Source organism: Protopterus annectens, chromosome 10.part0 (genome assembly GCF_019279795.1).
Source record: "Protopterus annectens isolate FY-2018-M chromosome 10.part0, PAN1.0, whole genome shotgun sequence".
NCBI classification, from domain to species: Eukaryota; Metazoa; Chordata; order Ceratodontiformes; family Protopteridae; genus Protopterus; species Protopterus annectens.
This window is the reverse complement of record NC_056744.1, coordinates 288,978,522-289,002,538: the sequence shown is the minus strand read 5'-3', so window position 1 is coordinate 289,002,538 and position 24,017 is coordinate 288,978,522.

The window sequence follows — 24,017 nt, the reverse complement described above, 5'->3', positions numbered from 1 at the left end:
ATTTATTTTTTTTGCAACTGTTTTCCATGCCAATAGCCATATATTTGACCATTGGCATGGTTTCCACATAATATTCACACTTTATTTGGAGCTGTCATGGCTCCATTTTGTAATAAAAAGCAAATACTAGATAAGTAAGCAGAGATGTGACCACGGAACCATTCAAATACCAGGTTATTCTTGTCTTCAGTCAATAATACCAGTTAAATAATCCAGATAGAAGAAAATAATACTGAGCATGGTAACAGCATTTAAAATAAAACGGAATATTTTTATTGGAGCATGGTACAGGTAAGCGCTTTCACAAAGGCTTTGTCAGACCATTAAAATTCAAAAACATTCAATTAAAGGTTTTTATATACAAATCAGTCACATCTTGCATCATCTAATTTAGTTCAATTTAGCATTTAAAGTTGCATACTAATTCTCGGTCAGAAATAAGACCTTCCATATTTAACAGTGTATCTAATCCTAACATAACATATTCAAAGCTGGTTACAATTTTGAAACGTATGACCTATTATCTATACATATACAAATGCATCAGCCGCACAGTCATAAAAAATCATGCACAAAAGAAAAAAAGAAAAAAATAGTGCAAACACGGAGCTCATAATTACGCTCTGTGTCTTTGTAAAATAAATTATGCATCCACCTTGTACTTTAATAATATCTGTCCTTATATTAATAACCGCATAATTCATACGGTTAAACATAACAACTTGAGCATATAAATGCCATAAGTCTGTTATAGTAATTCAATATACATCTTAGCTTAGACCTAAAAAATATATTTTAATGTGTAGCAAGCAATGCACTAGCAGAACTAAAGTGCTAATGCCTATCATATAGGAAATATTTTTATGCAACCAGCGTACTGTACATTAATCAAAAGTGCCATTGATCACAAATATTCAACCTTAGAAATGTATTTCCGTACCAAGGGTGCGGAAATAGCATAGCAGATTGGGTCTTCCAATAAACAACAATCATATTAAATGATGAAAATAAAAATAAATAATGTTTATGTCACCTACGAACCTAATTAAAAGCAACTACAACATGATGAAGTCGTCGAGCGAACATCAAAGTCTTGCCATAATATAAACACATATATAATTAAAAAACACAATTAGTCACTATTAAAGCAACAGAAAAAATACTTAGTACAATAATAAAAACAATGACAATAAAGTTAAGGATGACCCGTACCCATTATGACCACATTGCATTAATGCACTTACTCATACTAACATCTAGAACTTCAATATAACATACATTTGACATTCTGTGCAATAAACCAGGAATGAATAAGTTAGAAATCAACCGAGATCCAGGAGAAAAAATAGGGGGGTAACCAAGAACTAATAACACAGCTAGTCTGAAAATCAACAATAATTTCCCAGATGCCCTATTATTAGGACATATACTGGAGCTCGCAAACACTAATGGTACTTCTATAAAATACTGCGAGCAAAGACTAAAATAAGATATTAATAACTTATGGTCATAATCTTCGGAATACATATAGAATTACTTAGCCATAAGGCGTCTAGCTTTTACTATAGGTTTAATGGAAGCTTGTTCATTTAACCCTTTACCTTTATCAGCCCTCAATCTCATGATCCAATTGATCTGTTTGGTTTCTGTGTGATTCTGTATGTTACCATCTCTAATAGATGGTTGGATGTAGTTTATGGCCATAAAAGTAAAAATATGATCCTGACCCATGGATGCAACACGCTTGGCCAAAGCATTTGTTAAATGTTGAATCCTAATAACATATAAATGTTCACGTATTCTAGTACGAAAAGACCTGTCGGTTTTGCCAATATAAAAACACTGGCACTGCTGGCAAATAGCCAAATAAACTATATGGCAGGTGCTACAATCCGCTGAGACATGGAACCTAAAACTTTGACCCATGTCTGGATGTATAAAATTGTCACCTGTCTCAATAGAATTACAATAGTTGCATCTACCACATGGGTGGGTGCCATTAAATAGGTTTACAATAGCTTTAGCTCTGTTAATACACAGTAGTCTTCTGAGATTAAGTTTGTTTTTATAGAGGAAACAAGGTTTCACACCTACAATATGTAATATATCTTTATCTATAGTAAGGATACGCCAATGGTTACTAATTAAATCCTTTATCTCTTGCACATCACTTGTGAAGAACATAGGTATCTTTGCAGCATATGGTATGCTATCTACATTTTGCTCTTTAAAGTTAAATTGTGCAGAGAAATAAGGTACTGCTCTTTCTTCCCTTAGTGAATTGATGTTAACTAGCCCTTTAGTAATTTCATTCTCTTTATAACCACATTTTAAAAGCCTTCCTTTAAATGTATTAATCTCATGCTGGTATCCTTCTTCAGTGGCATTTAAGCGTGAAATACACATACTTTGACCTTTTATAATATTTCTAAAAATATAATTCGGATGCATGCTATACCGATGAAGAAGTCAGTTTCTATAACACTGTTTTCTGAATACTCCGGTATTGACATGTGTGTCTAAAACACGTTCCACAAAGACATCTAAAAATTCAATTCTGGTACTGGAAAAATGAGATGTAAATTTTAAGAAAGTGGTCATACTATTTATATATGCTAAATATTCATCCAATTCATCAGTATTTCCCTCCCAAATCAGAAAAACAAAGTCCACAAAACGTTGATAAAAGTGGACTCTTTCCTAATGCCATGGGTAAATGAATAACTGTTCTTCCTCCCATGTGGCTAAGAACATATTGGCGTAGCTATTGGCACAAGATGTGCCCATAGCTACGCCATCACGCTGAATGTATATATTTTGTTCATATATAAATACATTATTCTCCAAGATAATTTCCAAAAACAGACAAATAAGGTCAATTTGTTTGTCTGTGTATTCACTATGTCTTGGTTAAATAGTTTTTAATTGTCAATACTCCCAGGTCATTAGGTATAATGGTGAATAAGGACTGTATATTTAATATTACAAAAGTCATATTATGATTCAAATGAACTTCATTACAAAATTTATATAAATCTAATAAGGATTGTTTAGTGTCCTTCAAAATAAATTGATTTTTATCTATCACTGGTCTCAGATGTTTCTCAACATATATGGAGAAGGGTTCGGTGCACCATCCTCTGCCTGAGACTATAGGTCTCATAGGCGGATTTACACCATCTTTATGGATTTTAGGGATACCCTTATGTGTGGTATGTTAGGAAAATCAACTTCTAAAAATTTTGCTAGTTCAATATTGATGTAAGAACTATTAACTAGCTCACTTATGGTATTATGTATTTCATGCTTGATCTCATCCACTTTTTGCTTAGATATAATGCCATAGTAATTGCTGTCATTGAACATACTTATCATGGCGTTATTATATTGTTCCTTATCCATTGCCACTAGTGGTCCTCCCTAACTAATGCTCTCCTCTCATTCCAGTTCAAATTCTTATATCTTTTTTTTTTTTTTTGGTTGCTTAACATGACTGTCACCATATTGTATAGATGAATATTGCTGTCCCTAAATTGATAATGAAGCATAATGTTTCTAGCAAAAATTTTTACATCTGTTAATACGTCAGTAAGTTGGCTATATGCAGTTGGAATAAAACTGAGTCCCTTATTAAGTGCATTGACCTCATCACGGTCCAAATTTTTATGGGAAATGTTCCAAATCAGATGATCCTCGTCTGATTCCACATTCTCTTCAATGTTTGGTTGGGTGCTCTTTCTTCTGACAACTTCCTCTTTTGCCACCCTCGGCTTATGGATTGATTTCTTCTGGTCCCCCTCTCCACACCTATGGGAAGGGGGAATTGGGGTAAACCCGCCATATGTTGTGGCCCTTGATGTTCATTGGAATTATGTCCAACAAAGTTATTGTTTTTGGGCCGAACTGTTGGCTGTAATTGTAATGAATTACCTAAAGGAGGGTTCGTAGAGTCTTTGCAGATGGTTGTGTGTATAGATGGTAAATGAGTATATCAGCTTGTATAGGTGGAAGTGCTCCATTAATATCTGCGGTTACTACAGTGCTATTGCTGGTGTGGTCATTACCACCATTAGTATCAATATTTAAAGAAGTAGTATGTAAAGTATCATCCGTTTCCCTACCAATCACAGGTCTAGATATTTGGTCTGGTCAAGGCCAAGTAAATACTTGACCGGTTCGAAAATCTTGAATGTCTCTGTCTATTTTGTTTCTTTTTTGTTGCAACAGTCGTCTTTCATAGATTTCTACACCATCTAAAACATTTGTTATTGCTTTTTTCAACCAGCTGAAGAACAGTTGATCGAGTCTATACTTGACCAACAAAAATACATGTACTTTCATTATCCTAATACTTTAGTCAACAAAGCAATAACAAATGTTTTAGATGGTGTAGAAATCTATGAAAGACGACTGTTGCAACAAAAAAGAAAGAAAATAGACAGAGACATTCAAGATTTTCGAACCGGTCAAGTATTTACTTTGCCTAGACCAGGGCAAATATCTAGACCTGTGACTGGTAGGGAAACGGATGATACTCTACATACTACTTCTTTAAATATTGATACTCATGGTGGTAATGACCACACCAGCAATAGCACTGTAGTAACCGTGGATATTAATGGAGCACTTTCAGCTATACAAGCTGATATACATTTTCAGAGTACATCTAATGATACTCATTTACCATCTATACACACAACCATCTGCAAAGACTCTACGAACCCTCCTTTAGGTACTTCATTACAATTACAGCCAACAGTTCAGCCCAAGAACAATAAATTTGTTGGACATAATTCCAATGATCATCAAGGGCCACAACGTATGGCGGGTTTACCCCAATTCCCCCATCCCATAGCTGTGGAGAGGGGGGCCAGAAGAAATCGTTCCATAAGCTGTGGGCGGCAAAAGAGGAAGTTGTCAGAAGAAAGAGCACCCAACAAAACATCAAAGAGAATGTGGAATCAGACAAGGATCATCTGATTTGGAACATTTCCCATAAAAATTTGGACCTTGATGAGGTCAATGTACTTAATAAGGGACTCAGTTTTATTCCAACTGCATTTAGCCAACTTACTGATGTATTAACAGATGTAAAAAGTTTTGCTAGAAACGTTATGCTTCATTATCAATTTAGGGACAGCAATAACAGCCAATTAAAAAAAAAATTTAAGAGACCCAGTGAGTATATTCCACAGAATCACCCCCTAGTCGAAGCTTTTTATAATTTAGTGGAAGATGATCTATACAAGGTATATGGTGACAGTCATCTTAAGCATTCCAAAAAGAAAAGATATAAGAATAATTTGAACTGGAATGAGAGGAGAGCATTAGTTAGATTACAACAGGATGATACTCTGGTTTTTAGACCAGCTGGAAAGGGAGGACCACTAGTGGCAATGGATAAGGAACAATATAATAACGCCATGATAAGTATGCTCAATGACAGCAATTACTATGGCATTATATCTAAGCAAAGAGTGGATGAGATCAAGCATGAAATACATAATACTATAAGTGAGCTAGTTAATAGTTCTTACATCAATATTGAACTAGCAAAATTTTTAGAAGTTGATTTTCCTACCATACCACACATAAGGGTATCCCTAAAATCCATAAAGATGGTGTAAATCTGCCTATGAGACCTATAGTCTCAGGCAGAGGATGGTGCACCGAACCCTTCTCCATATATGTTGAGAAACATCTGAGACCAGTGATAGATAAAAATCTATTTATTTTGAAGGACACTAAACAATTCTTATTAGATTTATATAAATTTTGTAATGAAGTTCATTTGAATCATAATATGACTTTTGTAACATTAAATATACAGTCCTTATTCACCATTATACCTAATGACCTGGGAGTATTGACAATTAAAAACTATTTAACCAGACATAGTGAATACACAGACAAACAAATAGACCTTATTTGTCTGTTTTTAGAAATTATCTTGGAGAATAATGTATTTATATATAAACAAAATATATACATTCAGCGTGATGGCGTAGCTATGGGCACATGTTGTGCCAATAGCTACGCCAGTATGTTCTTAGCCACATGGGAGGAAGAACAATTATTCATCTACCCATGGCATTTGGAAAGAGTCCACTTTTATCGATGTTTTGTGGACGATGTTTTTCTGATTTGGGAGGGAAATACTGACGGATTGGATGAATATTTAGCATATATAAATAGTATGACCACTTTCTTAAAATTTACATCTCATTTTTCCAGTACCAGAATTGAATTTTTAGATGCCTTTGTGGAGTGTGTTTTAGACACACACGTCAATACTGGAGTATTCAGAAAACAGTGTATAGAAACTGACTTCTTCATCGGTATAGTATGCATTTGAATTATATTTTTAGAAATATTATTGAAGGTCAAAGTATGCATATTTCACGCTTAAATGCCATTCAAGAAGGATACCAGCATGAGATCAATTCATTTAAAGAAAGGCTTTTAAAACGTGGTTATAAAGAGAATTAAATTACTAAAGGGCTAGTGAATATCAATTCACTAAGGGAAGAAAGAGCAGCACATTATTTCTCTGCACAATCTAACTTTAAAGAGCAAAATGTAGATAGCATACCATATGCTGCAAAGATACCTATGTTCTTCACGAGTGATGTGCAAGAGATAAAGGATTTAATTAGTAACCATTGGCGTATCCTTACTATAGATAAAGATATATTAAATATTGTAGGTGAGAAACCTTGTTTCCTCTATAAAAACAAACCTAATCTCAGAAGACTACTGTGTAATAACAGAGCTAAAGCTATTTTAAGCCTATTTAATGGCACCCACCCATGTGGTAGATGCAACTATTGTAATTCTATTGAGACAGGTGACAATTTTATACATCCAGACATGGGTCAAAGTTTTAGGTTCCATGTCTCAGCAGATTGTAGCACCTGCCATATAGTTCATTTGGCTATTTGCCAGCAGTGCCAGTGTTTTTATATTGGCAAAACTGACAGGTCTTTTCGTACTAGAATACGTGAACATTTATATGCTATTAGGATTCAACATTTAACAAATGCTTTGGCCAAGCGTGTTGCATCCATGGGTCAGGATCATATTTTTACTTTTATGGCCATAGACTACATCCAACCATCTATTAGAGAAGGTAACATACAGAATCACACAGAAACCAAACAGATCAATTGGATCATGAGATTGAGGGCAGATAAAGGTAAAAGGTTAAATGAACGAGCTTCCATTAAACCTATATTAAAAGCTAGATGCCTTATGGCTAAGTAATTCTATATGTATTCTGAAGATTATGACCATAAGTTATTAATATCTTATTTTAGTCTTTGCTCGCATTATTTTTTAGAAGTACCATTAGTGTTTGCGAACTCCAGTATATGTCCTAATAATAGGGCATCTGGGACATTATTGTTGATTTTCGGACTAGCTGTGTTATTAGTTCTTGGTTAACCCCCTATTTGTTCTCCTGGATCTCGGTTGATTTCTAACTTATTCATTCCTGGCTTATTGCACAGAATGTCAAATGTATGTTATATTGAAGTTCTAGTTGTTAGTATGAGTAAGTGCATTAATGCAATGTGATCATAATGGGTACGGGTCATCTTAACTTTATTGTCATTGTTTTTATTATTGTACTAAGTATTTTTTTTGTTGCTTTAATAGTGACTAATTGTGTTTTGTAATTATATATGTGTTTATATTATGGCAAGACTTTGATGTTCGCTTGACGACTTCATCGTGTTGTAATTGCTTTTAATTAGGTTCGTAGGAGACATAAACATTATTTATTTTTATTTTCATCATTTAATATGATTGTTGTTTATTGGAAGACCCAATCTGCTATACTATTTCCGCACCCTTGGTACGGAAATACATTTCTAAGGTTGAATATTTGTGATCAATGGCGCTTTTGATTAATGTACAGTACGCTGGTTGCATAAAAATATTTCCTATATGATAGGCATTAGCACTTTAGTTCTGCTAGTGTGTTGTTTGCTACACATTAAAATATATTTTTTAGGTCTAAGCTAAGATGTATATTGAATTACTACAACAGACTTATGGCATTTATACACTAAAGTTGTTATGTTTAACCGTATGAATTATGCGGTTATTAATATAAGGACAGATATTATTAAAGTACAAGGTGGATGCATAGTTTATTTTACAAAGACACAGAGCGTAATTATGAGCTCCGTATTTGCACTATTTTTTTTATTTTTTTCTTTTGTGCGTGATTTTTTATGACTGTGCGATTGATGCATTTGTATATGTATAGATAATAGGTCATAAGTTTCTAAATTGTAACCAGCTTTGAATATGTTATGTTAGTATTAGATACACTGTTAAATATGGAAGGTCTTATTTCAGACTGAGAATTAGTATGCAACTTTAAATGTTAAATTGAACTAAATTAGATGACGCTACATGTGACTGATTTGTATATAAAAACCTTTAATTGAATGTTTTTGAATTTTAACGGTTTGACGAAGCCTTTGTGAAAGTGCATACCTGTAGCATGCTCCAATAAAAATATTCCGTTTTATTTTAAATGCTGTTACCATGCTCAGTATTATTTTCTTCTATCTGGATTACTTAACTGGTATTATTGACTGAAGGCAAGAATAACCTGGCGTTTGAATGGTTCCGTGGTCACATCTCTGCCTACTTATCTAGTATTTGCTTTTTATCTCTATTTCTAAGCCGAGAGGTGTTTACTCTGCTGAGAGCTATTATTTACCTTTTAGCTCCATTTTGTAGTTTGCAGAAATGTACTCGGTTACTAACCGAGTACATTTTTGAACACTACACTAGTCCTGCACGGCCGGCTGACAGCTTCCTGGATCACAGATTCACCTCATTTGCATGGTTTTCACCTGAAAATGGGTTAATTTGCATACAGGAGCTGTATCCATGCAGGAATAGTGCAGGAGCGCTTGTGCACATCCCTGCAGCTTATTCCTGGATCGCTCTGCAACCATATTGCCTCCAGGAACTCCTGCACTGTTTCTGCACATTGTGCAGGGCTTGCTGAATCCGGGGGAATTTGATAAGAAGCTACAACAGTAAATATGAACAATAACAGCTCACATAAAAATGCATTGATTTGGCAAAGAATGTAAGACAACAAAATAAATGAGTGCAAAGTACCTTGCACACTAAAAAGCAATTATAGGATAACAAAAAGTAAACTGTTAAGTTCAACAAAGCTGTGGATTTACCCTACACATATTTCTTTTAAACATCAGTATACTTCCATACCTTTTTTGGAACCACCATACTAGTCACTTATGATGATAAACATGTCTTATGTTATAACTTTCTTTCTCAGTTAAAAATGTCCAATGATATATAGAATTTCACTTCCAAAATTATAAGGGGCATGTTACCAGCAATCAAAACCATTAATGTTAGCTGCTTATTATAAAATTACTTCTCTATATAAGTATTAAACTGTAAAAGCACAAAACAAGACAGAAAAAAGCCAGAGTCCAACCAATTCACATGAATATGTCAGGACTGGGGTCAGGAAACACACTGCAAATTATGGTGGACTTAAATCAATCATTTAAAACAAGAGAATAGCAGGCTAAACACATTAGCCATACAAAGAACATAATAGCTTGCATTCCAGACAGAATCATCAGTATCCAAGCATTCAGCTGAAGATGTTTATGATACTATTTATTTTGCTTTATGAATTCATTTGATATAAGTTGCTATAACTGCCAAACAAATGTGTATGTAGCAGATAGATTTTACTCACTCGCAATTTGACTTCATACTTCAAAACCACTTCTCCAGCTGGAGATTACCTTGTACAAATTCCACTTACACAGAGACATATAACATGCTTTGTATTGCTATTATTATTATTATTATTATTATTATTATTTTAGTTATTTTACTATTTATTATTAAAACAAATACTTTTCAAATATCTGAACACTAGATATTTAAAAAGTGTACTTTACTAATCTGCACTACCAGAGTATAACAGAATGTTAATACCTGTCTAGTTATAAAAATAAATCTATTTTATAAATACATTAAGACATGAGAGAAAGCTTGCTGGTTGTGCGATAACCACATGCCTAGGTTCAGGATATTTGGCATTCTGCCTTTTACCTTTCCACACACACCCAAGCATGCACAACATCTTGTGCCTTAGTGTGTACATATAACATTAGATAATATACGTTAACCTTAATACATTTTATAGGTTCATAGGTTCATAGGTTCATACTAGGTTATCTGCCCGAGGGCATTTACAAGCCTAGCCCATAGTTTTGTGGCTTACGCCACCCCTTTAGTATGGGGAACTATACCCATTATTTTGCTGTGCCTCTATTGAGCAGTGACACTGAGGTAATCCCTGGGGTATATCTGCGATCTCCCATCCATTGGTCAAGATTTCTCTTGAACAAGGCCAGCGAGGTGCTCTGCCTCACATATACCGGGATTTTATTCCACAGCATAGGGAGTCTTTGGGTGATGAATCTATCCCTCCAGCACGTCCTATTAATAGCCATGTCGAGGTTTAAGTCTCCCGCCCTTGTGGCTCTGACGGATCTAGATTTTTTGAGGTGAAGCATATTCATCAAATGTGGGTTTGACATGGCCTTGTATGTTAGGCAAAGGTCACCTCTGAGCAAGCGGTGGCGACTGAATAGAGCTGGAGTTCTTTCAGTCGGGCAGCATAGGACAGATGTTTGAGACCCTTTATCCTTTTGGTGAGGAACTTTTGTGGCCTCTCCAGCTGCTGCAAGTGTCGGGTCAGATACATTCCGAATGGGGCATTGTACTCAATCATTGGTCTGATGAGTGATGAGTATAGGGAGACTATGACCTCCCTTGATCTAGATGAGAATCCCTTCATGATAAGGTGGCCAATGTAGAAGGTCTTCCTAACTACTTTAGCTACATGGGTGTCGAATGACAGACTACTATCAACCTGGGTCCCCAGGTCCCTGATAACTTCTTCTGTGCTCAGTGGATTGCCACCTATTTGGTAGCTAGGGGTAACCTTGTTTTTCCCGAAGGGTATGACTATGCATTTTTTGGCATTTAACTTTAGGCCATGGCTCTGGCACCAGTTATCCGTTTCTGTGAGACCCTTCTGAAGGATATCTGTGTCAGATGTGTTTTCTACTATGGCCCAGTTTGCAGTCATCTACAAACTTTGTCAGCCATAACCCTCCTGTGTTTGCTTGTACTTGGAAAAGTAGATGCCAAACAAGAGTGGGCCCAGGACTGAGCCCTGTGGTACACCACTTGTGACAGGCTTTGAGTCTGACATGGCGCCAGCAACTCTGACCCTGTGGGTTCTGTCACTCAGCCAGTTTGCAACCCATCTTGTGATGTATGGGTTAACATTTAAGCTGATGAGTTTTTCAATGATACCCGAGTGGGGTATTGTGTCGAAGGCCTTCGCCAGATCGAGGTAGGCTGTATGGACTGCCTTTCCTCATCAATGGCTTTGGTGACTGTTTCGAAAAAGTCAACCAAGTTTAGAAGGCATGATCTGCCTTTGACAAAGCCAAACTGGGATGGATCCAAAGTCTGCAAATTCCCTATGTCTTTATTTATGAGGTCCATTATGATCCTCTCCATGGCTTTGCAGATAAGGCTTGTCAAGCTAATGGGCGGTAATTTCCAGGGTCGGTGGAGGCACCGCCTTTGTGAAGTGGGACCACAGTTGCAGTGCGCCACTTCCTGGGTACATATCCAGAGGTAAGACTATGATTAAACAGCTGTCCTAGCTGTGGGTTTAATTCCTCGTTGAGTTCGTGGAGCACACAGCCGGGACACCATCAGGTCCCATGGATGCTGTGTTTTTGCTTTGGAGAGAGCAGTTCTCACTTGGGCGTTGGAGATGTTTGGGGGCTGCAATCGCTTGGTATAGATATCTCTCCTTTTGGGGAGGGAGGAGAAGTTTGCACTGAACCTGTCAGCCAGTATGTTGGCAATGTCTGTAGGATCAGTAATCTTCACATCATTTTGAACTAGTTCTGAGCATATCTGGGAGTTTCCTCCCAGGTTTCTAACATAGCTAAAGAAGGCCTTATGATTGTCTTTTGAGTCTTTAGCTATTTTTCTCTCAAAATTTGCTTTGGATGATTTTATGAGAGCTCTTAGTTTTTTACTCACAGTGATCAAGGGTGTCTTACCTTTTAAGGATTTTGCTCTATCTTGTAGTAGCTTCCTCCTTTTGTTGTAGAGTTTGTTTATGGCTGGGGTCCACCAGACTGGACGCTTGCCTTTGGTACAAAGAGTCTTTGTTTTGCTTGGGATTGCCTTATCCATGCAGTCCTGCAGGTGCTGGTAGAAGGCATTTGTAAGTGATTCAGCGGCTTGAGTACTGTTTTCCGCTCGGGGGCCTTAAAGGAGACCACACTAGTCTTTAGAAGTGTGAAGTCGGCTTTCAAGAAGTTCTTTACTGTGGTCTTTTTATTTCAGGTGGGGGTGGGATGAGGACCTCCAGCGAGATTAGTTTGTGATCTGATCTCACCAGTGAGGGGTATACTTCCGGTGTTGAACATTGTGCTCCCATGTTCGTGATGATGAGATCAAGTATGTTTTCTCCTCTTGTGGGGATGGTGACTAGTTGTTCCATGGCATTTGAGTTTATGAATTCCAGGAACTTTTGGGCTAGGGTGTTTGGGCTTGAGTAGTGTTCCCAGTCTATATTAGGGTAATTGAAGTCACCTAGTATGATGGTGTTTGGTGATACATTTATCCCCTCTAGTGTTTTCAGGAAGGCCATGTGAGGTTCCTGAGTTTGTGAGGGTGGCCTGTAACATGCTACAATTTGCAGAGCAGTCTTGCCTATGGTTAATTGCACCTGGATGGTCTCCGATGCATCGTGCGTTGCCACCAGTCTTGAGGTGTGGGTGTCTTTGATGAATATGGATACCCCCCCCTCCTTTCTTGGTATTGTCCGGATTTTGGGGCCGGAACGCATGATAAGAGGTAAAACCTGATAGTGCTGGGGTGCTTCCAGGAGCCTTGAACCAGGTTTCTGTCACTGCACAGACATCAATGTTCTCCATACTGAGAAGGGCCTCGAGTGCGTGCATTTTGAGATTTAGACTTCTGGCATTGAGCAGCATTACCCTTAGTTTTTTTCCTTTTTTGTGTTCTAGGGTGGTAGGTTTAGAATTTGAGCCTTGCCTAAAAAGGCACTATGGGGTGGCAAGAGCCTTTGCCAATATCCGGAATCCCAGGGGTGACAGGTGCAAGCCTTCCCTTGCGAAGCAGCGTGGCTTGTCCAGCATGTCATCCCAGGCAGACAGACATTGGATCCCCTTTGAATGACACCAGAGTTTAAGCCAATTGTTAAAGCTGATCATCTTATCTCTGTATTGTGGCATCATTCTTGGTGAAGGTAGGATACTGCTCAAGGTCAGGGTCATACCTGCCTGGGCTACATAATCAGAGAGCTCCTCAATGTCTCTTTTCATGTAGTCCAAGGAGGTACGTCTCAGGTCGTTTACACCAGCGTGGACAATGACTGAGTCGTATTTGTACCTGCTGTTGAGAGACCTGAGTGCTTGCGTTATGTGGCGGATTCTAGCGCCGACAGGCAGCTTACTGTGACCTTCTCCTTACTCAGTCTGGTGAGCGGGACGTCAGTGTGTCTGACTATGGAGTCACCAATGACTAGTTTGTCTGGCATTGTGTTTGGCCTTAAGGGCTGTGACTGTTTGACACTCTGACTGTGAGGTCTATGTGTTGCAGGTGTTGTGTTCTGAGGTGGTGGTTGTTTGGGTGTCTGCTTTGGTGGCCTCTGCTGTTTTGGTAGATTTTTGATCAGAGCCATGAAAGTATGTCTTTGTGTGTTTATGTGTATGATTTGAGGTTGTGATGGTACTATGTGAGACTGGGTCTATAGTGTGTGTGGTAACCTTCTCCTCCTGACTGGTCTTGCCAGTCCTATGTTGAGAGAGCTCAGCCTCCAGTTTGGCCGTATAGTTGCATCTCTCGCATGTATTTGTGTTTTGTGGGAGGAGGAGAGGGTTGTCTGTGTACATGAGGCAATTGTAACATTGCCTCAATATTCCCAGGTTCACCAGCTGAGCAGGAGAGGACACTAGCAACTGATCCCTCGACATGCTAGAAGGACTAGACAAAAAAACTTTAAAAGAGATTCCGGGGGATGTGGGTGACCGAGAAATGGGGGTTTGCCTTTTTGGGGTGCTATCTATAATAGTGCCGTATCAAGGTAATAAGTACTGTAGGAGCAAGTGCTAGGTTTAACAGATAGAGAAAAGTCTACTTGGAGTCAAGTAGAGATGATCTTTTTAGGTATTGATCTTTTTAGGTATTAGAGAAAGTGCTAGTAACAGGGATGCTTAAAGGTAAGATTGAAAAGAATGCACTCTGCAGTGTGCACTAGAGAAGTTAGATATGAAAGTAGGTAACTTGAGTTTTACCTGTTTAAAAAGTTAAGGTTTAGTGGAGAGTTACTATTTTTAAAACAGCAAGATGGACTGAAAGAGGTGGTTACTTTTGTATTTTGGTACTATGAAATACTGTAGGATAGCCAATAAATTTAAATAATTGAAGGGGTGGGATTTCAAAAGTGATGGTTTTGTGATTACTCACATAAGCCAGTGAAAGTAGAGAGAAATGAGATATATGGTCAGATTAACATAAGAGGCGGGCAACTAGAAAGACAGTGGTATTTAACAAGACAACTTAAATGGGTAGGAGGGAGGGAGGGAAATTCTGCCTGACTCAGAACAGAGAGAGCTGTGGTCTCTTTTGAAGTTTTAATATGCTGTTAAAACAGAATGCAAGCAAAACACAAGGTAAAGAAAACAAACTACAGTATTCAAAATATAGAAATATAGAAAGGCAATACAGAAATACAAAAAATAACAGCAAACTAACCTTTCCTTTGGCCTTGAGTTATGAAGATAACATTATATTTTTCCCCTTCCCTCATACTTATCACTTGCAGTTATGTTCATGAATACTGTATGAAGCATAAAGAGTACAATTAAAGAGTTTTGCTGGGATTCATACACCTGGCAAATTATGTGTTGGGACAGTATACAGATATATGCAGATCGACATCTGATCTTTAGCTAGATAATTACAATGTCAGTTGAAGTGATATGTTATGCAAGCAATGGTGCCTGTTAGAGTGGGAATTATAGGGAAATAATGGACCATATCAGATATTGTGTGGCTTCAGGAATCCACAACACAAAAAGCAAGCTAAGCAGCCATACTGAAGCCATCAACAGAAAACATACATTTTAATAGTCCACAAATAATCTGCACTCAGAGATCAGTAAGTCTAGCTCCTTCTCAGTGCAAATGTCATTGGGCAGAGACAGGGGAGATGTTTTGTTTTGTGAAATTCCTAGAACTATTAAAATGTATAACTATTGCCTTGTTAGAGTCCGAGAAAACTAAAAATGTGCATTTAATTTCCCTCAAGGAATGAAGTAGTAATGATGAGGATTTCACGTGCTCGGTTAGAAAACAGGACTGCACTACAAATAAAATCTGGTTCAGAGAAAATGGCTTCTAAAGTACATAACCCACTGGAGTGTGAACTTGGATGAGTATGTTTGCTTGTAAGAGTTAAGATGATGCAGATGTGAGAACTGATCATTTCCTGGCAATGAATACTTATCATAAAGGTGGGCTATGCACAAGTAGCATTATTGCAATTTATGCCATTTATGTTTGAGTAACTGCTGCTTGCTAAAAGTAACCACTGCCACTCAGTGAGTGTAGTGTATATCAGATGGGATCTAAACTGTTGTTGGATGCTTCTGCCAGTTGCTGCAATGACTACTTATTGTTTTTCTTAGTTTGAATGTTGTGATATTATAGTTCTTATTAACCTGCACAACAGAAAATGCTGGAGGAGTGAAAAACCTTAATATTTTGTATTATCATAGTATTTTATGGTCTCTTGGAAATCACATCTGTGATGAACTTTGTAACCTTGTTCGGATAATTTAGTGTTGTAATGGAAACTTGCTCCATTGATTATGATAGAAAACCATGGAATTAACATAGACTCTTGCTGGCTGCTGCTGATATTGCTAATGATGAGAGAAAAGTTTGATCTGATGGTGGAGTAACAATATTGATAGGCTCATAGTTCATTGTTACTAGGCATGTAGTCCATCATTAAGGAGCCTAGCTCAAATTCTCCAGTGTCCAAAAGCACTGTCTGGTTCATAGGTTCATAGGTTCACAGAAGGTTACTAGGCTCTTAGCCCTAGAAACCTTACAAGCCTAGCCATGTTAATCCCAAGTTGCCCCAATTGTCCTTGGTGAGATGGATGTAATTCACAGAACAAGTCTATGATCAACACCAATTACCCCTGTCCATGAGAGACGTGGGTGCTACCCCCAGGCTGAATTTGTGGTCTGCAATCCATTTGTCTAGGTTGCACTTGAATAGGGTCAGTGAAGAGCTCTGCTACATGTGAACTGAAAGTGTATTCCAGAGTAGTGGTAGTCTCTAGGAGATGTATCTGTCTCTTCAGCATGTTCTGTTAATGTCACATGCTAGGTTAAGATCCCTGGAGTGACTAACTCTTGTGCCATTTGACTTGCGGATGTGCAGCATTTCCATCAGAGCAGGGTCAGAGACTGCCCTGTAGGCCAGGCACAAGTTTTCTGTCAGCAGCCTATGCAATACAGAGTACAGTCTATCCACATAAGTTATGGTTTGGAGGCCCTGTATTTTCTTGGTGAGAAACCTATGTGGTCTCTCCAGCTGCTGCAGGTGTCTGGTTAGGTACATGCAGAAGGGAGCCTTGTACTCTATTAATAGTGTGATGAAGGTCGAGTACAGTGGAGTTATAACATCATTAGACCTGGATGTGATGCTCTTACTTATGAGATGTGCATCTCAGTAGTCTTTCCTTACCACTGTGGAAACTGGTTTGTCAAAGTTCAGATTGCTATCTACCTGTGTTCCCAGATCTTGCACCTCTGGGCTTGAACTTAGGGGGGTTCTGTCAATATTGTAATTAGCAGGATTCCCTTTGCCAAAGGGGATAATAATGCACTTTTCTGCATTTAGCTTTAGACTGTGACTTTGGCACCAGTCATTTGTCTGTGCTAGCCCTTCCTGTAATATGTTAACATCACTGGGGGACTCAATGATTGCACTCCAGTTTACAATCTTGAGTGAACTTGGTAAGCCAAAGGCTGTCTACATTAGCCACTGTTGATGGGTCTACTGGTAGAGGTGGAGTCACCAACTTTGACACTATGTGTTCTGTCATTGAGTCAATTGGCTACTCATCTAGTGATGTAAGGGTTAATCCTCAGCTGGGAGAATTTCTCAATGATGCCTGAGTGGGGAATTGTGTCAAAAGACTTGACTAGGTCATGATAGGCAGTATGCATTGTCTTAAATTCATCCAGGGCTTTGTTGACTTTCTTGAAGAAGTCTGCTAGATTTAATAAGCATGATCTACCTTTAACAAAGCCAAACTGGGTTGGGTCTAGAGTTTGAAGGTCATCTATGCCTTTGTTGATAAAGTCCATGATGATACTTTCAATGGCCTTGCAGATGAGACTGGTTAGACTTATGGGTCTATAGTTCCCAGAGTCAGTTGGTGACCCTCCTTTGTGCATGGGGTTTACTGTTACTGTTCCACTCTGTTGGAACAGGCTATGGTTAAAGAGAACACCAAGTGGGACTGCTAAGTCCTGTTTTAAATTGCTTAATAAGTAAACTGGGATGTTATCTGGTCCCACTGAGGCCGTGATTTTGGCCTTGGAGAGTGCAGCTATGACCTGATCTCTAGAGATACTAGGCAGAAGGGTGGTGTCAGGTATCCTTTAGGATATAGCTGGTGGGAATTGGGGGGGGGGGGTGAAGTTTGCACCAAATCTGTTAGCTAACAGGTTGAAAATTTCCTCCAGTATAGTGTGAGTGGCACCATCTTCTATCAGTTTGGCATATAGCTGGGCATTTCCTTTTAGATTTTGGACATAGTTAAAGAATACCTTATGATTGTCCTTAGTTGGGGATGCTATTTTAGCTTCATAATTATGTTTAGAGGACTTTGCAAGATTTCTGATTTGCATGTTCAAGCTGTGAAGGGAATTCTTCCTCTGCTGAGTCAGTTCCCTCTTGTTCTTAGACATCAGTTTTTCCTTTTGTTATATAACCTGTTTATACTTGAGGTCCACGAGGGTGGCTTGTTTTTTCGGGAAGACCTGGTTTTAATCCAGTCAAGTACAGCCAAGTGTTTATACAGGGCATTTGTGTATGCCTCTGCATAGGAGTCATTGTTGTTTATGATTGCGTGAGATATAAAACATTTTATACCATCACTTAGTAGGCTGGGTTTGCTTTGGAAAAGGTTTTTTAGTGTTTTTGTTCCTGTGGTGGTGACAGGTCCATTAGTTACTTCGAACAAGACTGATTTATGGTCTGTCCTTACCATGAAGGTCATCACACAGGGGGGAGTGCAGTAACCTCCCCCCATGATGTTGAGTACAATGTCTAGGACATTTGAACCTCTTGTGGGGGTGCAGACTATCTGTTCCAGAAAATTTGTATGGACAAAGTCCAGGAATCTCTGGGGGAGCATGTTCATGCTCATATGTGTCAACCAGTCGATGGAAGGATAGTTAAAATATCCCATGACTAAGGTATTAGGATGTATGGCAAGTGAATACATTAAGTCCAGATAGCTGGTGTGCTTTTCTTGGTTCATAGTGGGGGACCTATAGCTAGCAATGATGTAATAGGGTATTTTGCCTATAGTTAATTGGGTATGGAATAATTCAAGAGAGTCATACTGTCTGACCAGTCTCAAGGTGTACTAGGCTTTAATAAAGATGTATACACCCCCACCTTTGGTTCTTTCATGCTCATTTTGAGATCTGAACATGGGAAGGCATTGTAGCCTTGCACAGCTGAGCCTTGAACTATGACTAAGTGACTGCACAAACATCTGCATCTTCCAAGGTGGAAGAGTGCTTCCAGGGAGTGCAGTTTCATGTTTAGACTCCTAGCATTAAGTAGCAGAACCTTGAGTTAGTCTCAAGTGGATTTTGTTACATCAGAAATTTTGTTGTTTTGACATTGCCTAAAAAAGGCACTATGAGGGAGGTAAGTGCCTTTGCCAGTATTCAAAAGCTTAGAGGAGACAGGTGCAGACATTCTTTGGCAAAGCAGCATGGCCTGTCAACCATGTCTTCCTAGGTTGACAGATGCTGGATCCCCCTAGTCTGGCATCACAAGCTAAGCCAATTGCCGAAGTTGATAATTTTCTTTGTTTATACTGTGGTATCATCCTGTGTGAAGGTAGAATGCTGCTTAGGGCTCGGGTTATATCTACATGGGAGACATAATCTGAAAGTTCAGTCATGTCTCTCTTCATATAGTCCAGAGAGGTATGTCTCAAGTCATTCACCCTGGGTCTGTATTAAATAGTCGCCCGCTTAGATTGTCAAATGCCTTAACGTCAATACCTAAACATCTACAACTTAAAATCGTGAACGGCCTTTTCCACACAGGGAAAGAAGTCATTTGGCTGTTACGTGGATTTTGCACTGTTTACAATGTAGAGCAATCTCGGAGTTGGTATATTTAGTTAGAGAGGTGGGGGGCCAATGGTATTGTTTCCCTGTGTGGAAACAGCCGTTTGCGATTTTAAGTTGTCATTTAGATGTCGACGTTTAGGCATTCGACATCCAAAGCTGTCGATGATGTAATATTGACCCATTCACCCCAATGTGGACTATTGTTGAGTGACTTCAGTGCATGTGTGATTTTTATGGATCCTGACACCTGATAAGGTGATAACTGTGACCTTCTTTTTGTCCAGCCTGGTGATGGGGACATCAGTGTGTCTCACTATGGAGCCACTTATGACGAAGACATTAGGTTTTAATGTATTTTGCCTTAGGGGCTTATTTGCTGAGACACTGGTGTACATGTTATAATGTGTAGTGGTTTCTATTTGCAAAGCATTGAAGTGGTTTACATTTCGGAGTTCTCTGATCTTTTGGTATGCTTCTAGTGAGTACCTCCACGTATGTGATTTTATGTGTCATGACCTTATTTTGTGTGAGAGGTAGAATGTGTGTGCTAACATCCTGTTTGATGTCCAGTTTATTGCTAAGTGAGAGAATTTATTCCAATTTCATAATGTAATTAACATCTCTTACATAGCATATTTGTTTGTTTTATGAGTAAGTGGTTGACAGTATAGATGAGGTAATTACTGCATCTCCTCAGGATATCCATGTCAATCAGGCTGGCTGGTGAAATGATGGGAAGCTGCCCATCCATTATATCAGGTTTTTACAGTATATGCTATTAGGGAAGGGAGTGGGCTAGTTTGGCCAGCTTTTGCACTATAGGCTATGGATGATAAGTGTGGCAAAGCTGCTCAGTGCACATCTGAGTTGCCCGTAGTGCAGTAGAGAAGCGTGAGAGGGTTCCACTGACAGATGTCTAGGGAAACATTGAGTTTCAAGGTGTTTGTGTCTATATAGAGCATCTCTAATGCCTGTTGCATGGTGTGCTGCAATGCGTAAATACGAGGCTTAAATGCAGGAGAAATTAAAACACTTTTAAGCTAATATACCAATAGGAAAGCACACAATGAACTTTCCTCCAGCAATCCCCAGCTTAGACAAGGCTGGATTCACACTTTTCTGCCACAGGGTGGCAGGGGAGCCCTTTTTAATGTAAGATGACTGGTTTAGTGCTCAAGTGTATCAATAACAGGTTAGATTCAGCAGGTCTAAATCTAGTCTATGATATCTAAGTATCAGAACAGTGCAAGTAAAGTGCAGAGAAGTGGAAAATGATGCTTAGAGCTGTTTTGTGTGTTTCCCAGTCCAGATAGACCAGGTAAATACCCACTGCCACTAGATGAATAATCCCAGTCCTCCTAATGTAAACGCACAGTAAAGGAGTTTCCTGAGTAAAATGCTACCGCAAACAAATTAATGTAAATGCACAGTAAAGGAGTTTCCTGAGTAAAATGCTACCACAAACAAACTTAAAGATATGGACACAGCAGTGTACTTTAAACAACTTATAAAAGTGTGATTATTTAATAAAAGTACTTTGCTTTGAATAAATGAGCCAAGAGACATTCAATTGTGCAGAATTTATAAAGGCATGAAAAGACAAGATAAGCTAATTAATACGCCCTCCAGCCAATAAAACTACATTCAGAAATCTGAAGTGTTTCCCCAACCTAAACAGAGCAGGTTACCTCCCAGTGCACTAGACTGAAAATCCACTAACCTCTTGATGTAAAAACAAGTGTTTGCTAAAATGTACAAATACACTACTTTATCCAACTACTTTATTCAACAGCTAGCTAGCTAGCTAGGGTGGGGGTGGGGGGGTGGGGGGTGGCCTAATGGTTAAAGTATTTGCCTTACAAACACAAGGTGCAGGGTTTGAGTCTCACAAGGGATAACTGGCTAGCCTTAAAATGGCTTGCAAGGGCAGTTAGCTTAGTACTAACCTATGAACCTATAATGAATTCACATCAAGTAGAACAGACAATGGGGGACAAAATGCACTTTTTCAATATAAGGAAGGGGGGGTGGGGGGTGGCCTAATGGTTAAAGTATTTGCCTTACAAACACAAGGTGCAGGGTTTGAGTCTCACAAGGGATAACTGGCTAGCCTTAAAATGGCTTGCAAGGGCAGTTAGCTTAGTACTAACCTATGAACCTATAATGAATTCACATCAAGTAGAACAGACAATGGGGGACAAAATGCACTTTTTCAATATAAGGAAGGGGGTGGGGGTGGCCTAATGGTTAAAGTATTTGCCTTACAAACACAAGGTGCAGGGTTTGAGTCTCACAAGGGATAACTGGCTAGCCTTAAAATGGCTTGCAAGGGCAGTTAGCTTAGTACTAACCTATGAACCTATAATGAATTCACATCAAGTAGAACAGACAATGGGAGGCAAAATGCACTTTTTCAATATAAGGAAGGGGGGGTGGGGGTGGCCTAATGGTTAAAGTATTTGCCTTACAAACACAAGGTGCAGGGTTTGAGTCTCACAAGGGATAACTGGCTAGCCTTAAAATGGCTTGCAAGGGCAGTTAGCTTAGTACTAACCTATGAACCTATAATGAATTCACATCAAGTAGAACAGACAATGGGAGGCAAAATGCACTTTTTCAATATAAGGAAGGGGGGAAAGTATTTGCCTTACAAACACAAGGTGCAGGGTTTGAGTCTCACAAGGGATAACTGGCTAGCCTTAAAATGGCTTGCAAGGGCAGTTAGCTTAGTACTAACCTATGAACCTATAATGAATTCACATCAAGTAGAACAGACAATGGGAGGCAAAATGCACTTTTTCAATATAAGGAAGGGGGGGGAAAGTATTTGCCTTACAAACACAAGGTGCAGGGTTTGAGTCTCACAAGGGATAACTGGCTAGCCTTAAAATGGCTTGCAAGGGCAGTTAGCTTAGTACTAACCTATGAACCTATAATGAATTCACATCAAGTAGAACAGACAATGGGAGGCAAAATGCACTTTTTCAATATAAGGAAGGAAAGGCAAATAAATAATTCAAGATATCAACAGCAGTATAAAAGGGAGGAGCTTACTAAGCTCAATTTACAGTAGGGGTGGGCAGCTTAAAATGTCCAGGTTTAATAAGTAGATCAAAAAAGGTGAGGGAGTGTGGGAAAGCACAGCCGGGAATCAAAGGGGAAGGGATTCAAACCATGCATCCTTGACACATGAAACCACTGGGTTAACCCACTGTGCTAAATGAGAAGAAAGAATACTGTTATGAACAGTTGTACATTGACTACGCTATTGAACTAATAAATACAGTATCAGTAATATTATGTCTCACTAATTCTACTTTAGTACTCTCAGTATCATATTTTTCTCCTGGTGATTTCTCATTAGGCATGAGATGCACTAAAGAAGTTTATAAATGTGCAAAGAAGATAAATACTATGTAGTTGTGGATGATTTCAGTTTGAATTGGTTTCCAGCGGGGGTCTTCACTGAGTCTTTAGTTAAGATGGGATTAAGATAAAAGTGAACGTATTAAAGGAAGGTGCTGGCTGCACAAATAACCAAACAAAAAGCACCAGTTCCAAAACGACAAGGCTCAAAATAAAAGTAGAGGTTTATTAGGGCTCGTAACCACAACCCTGTAGACACAAAGATAAAAGTGCTACAAAACCCCTTATGCAGTAACTGGTTATGTTTCCCTGATTGTTGGAGATGTAGTAAATAATTTGTTTAAAAATATTTACATGATTTTATTGTGGCCATTCACCAGTGTTATCAGTTGTTTCTTGTCCAGAATAATCCAGGACAAACATTGTTGCACATTTTCACTATTTCAGAAATCTTTTTAATTAGGATAAATGTTATACTCCAGAGAAACTGGACTAAGGTCTTATATGTTTCATAGGTTTATAGGTGTGTACTAGGCTAATGGCCCTAGAGCCTTTACAAGCTTGGTTCTGTTGATGTTAAAGTGAAAATACATGGGTGCCATGGATATAGTGGCTCCATTTAGACTAGTGTTATCAGATACTGTCACAGCTAGCTAAGGAGTTGTTTCAGAAGATTAAACTAAGGAAACATTTGTGTAAAAATAGCATGAATGACTGTAGTTGTGAAAACTGGAATTTATTTAAACAATAACAAAACAGTTATTGAATGTTCTGGAAGTAGAAATAGAACATGCTGGAGAGAAGGGTAGAAAATGTGCAAGGGAAGCCATACTTGGACAATGATAGTAGTAAGGTGTTAAAGGAACAAAATGGAAATCATAATCAAATGTATTCTGGGTGATGATGGTAGTTAAGTAAATAGTTATATGCCAATAAATATGCTTAACAGACACTTTACAGCATTGCACAACACTGGAGGAGTGTTCAGTGGTGGGGATTCAAACCTCTTTAATGAAGTTGTTATTCAGAGTAGTGGTAGGTCTTTTTGCATCCTGAATGTAAGAGATCACTTTTTTCTTAAGGTGTGCATGATTGTGTCTGCATGGCCACTTACT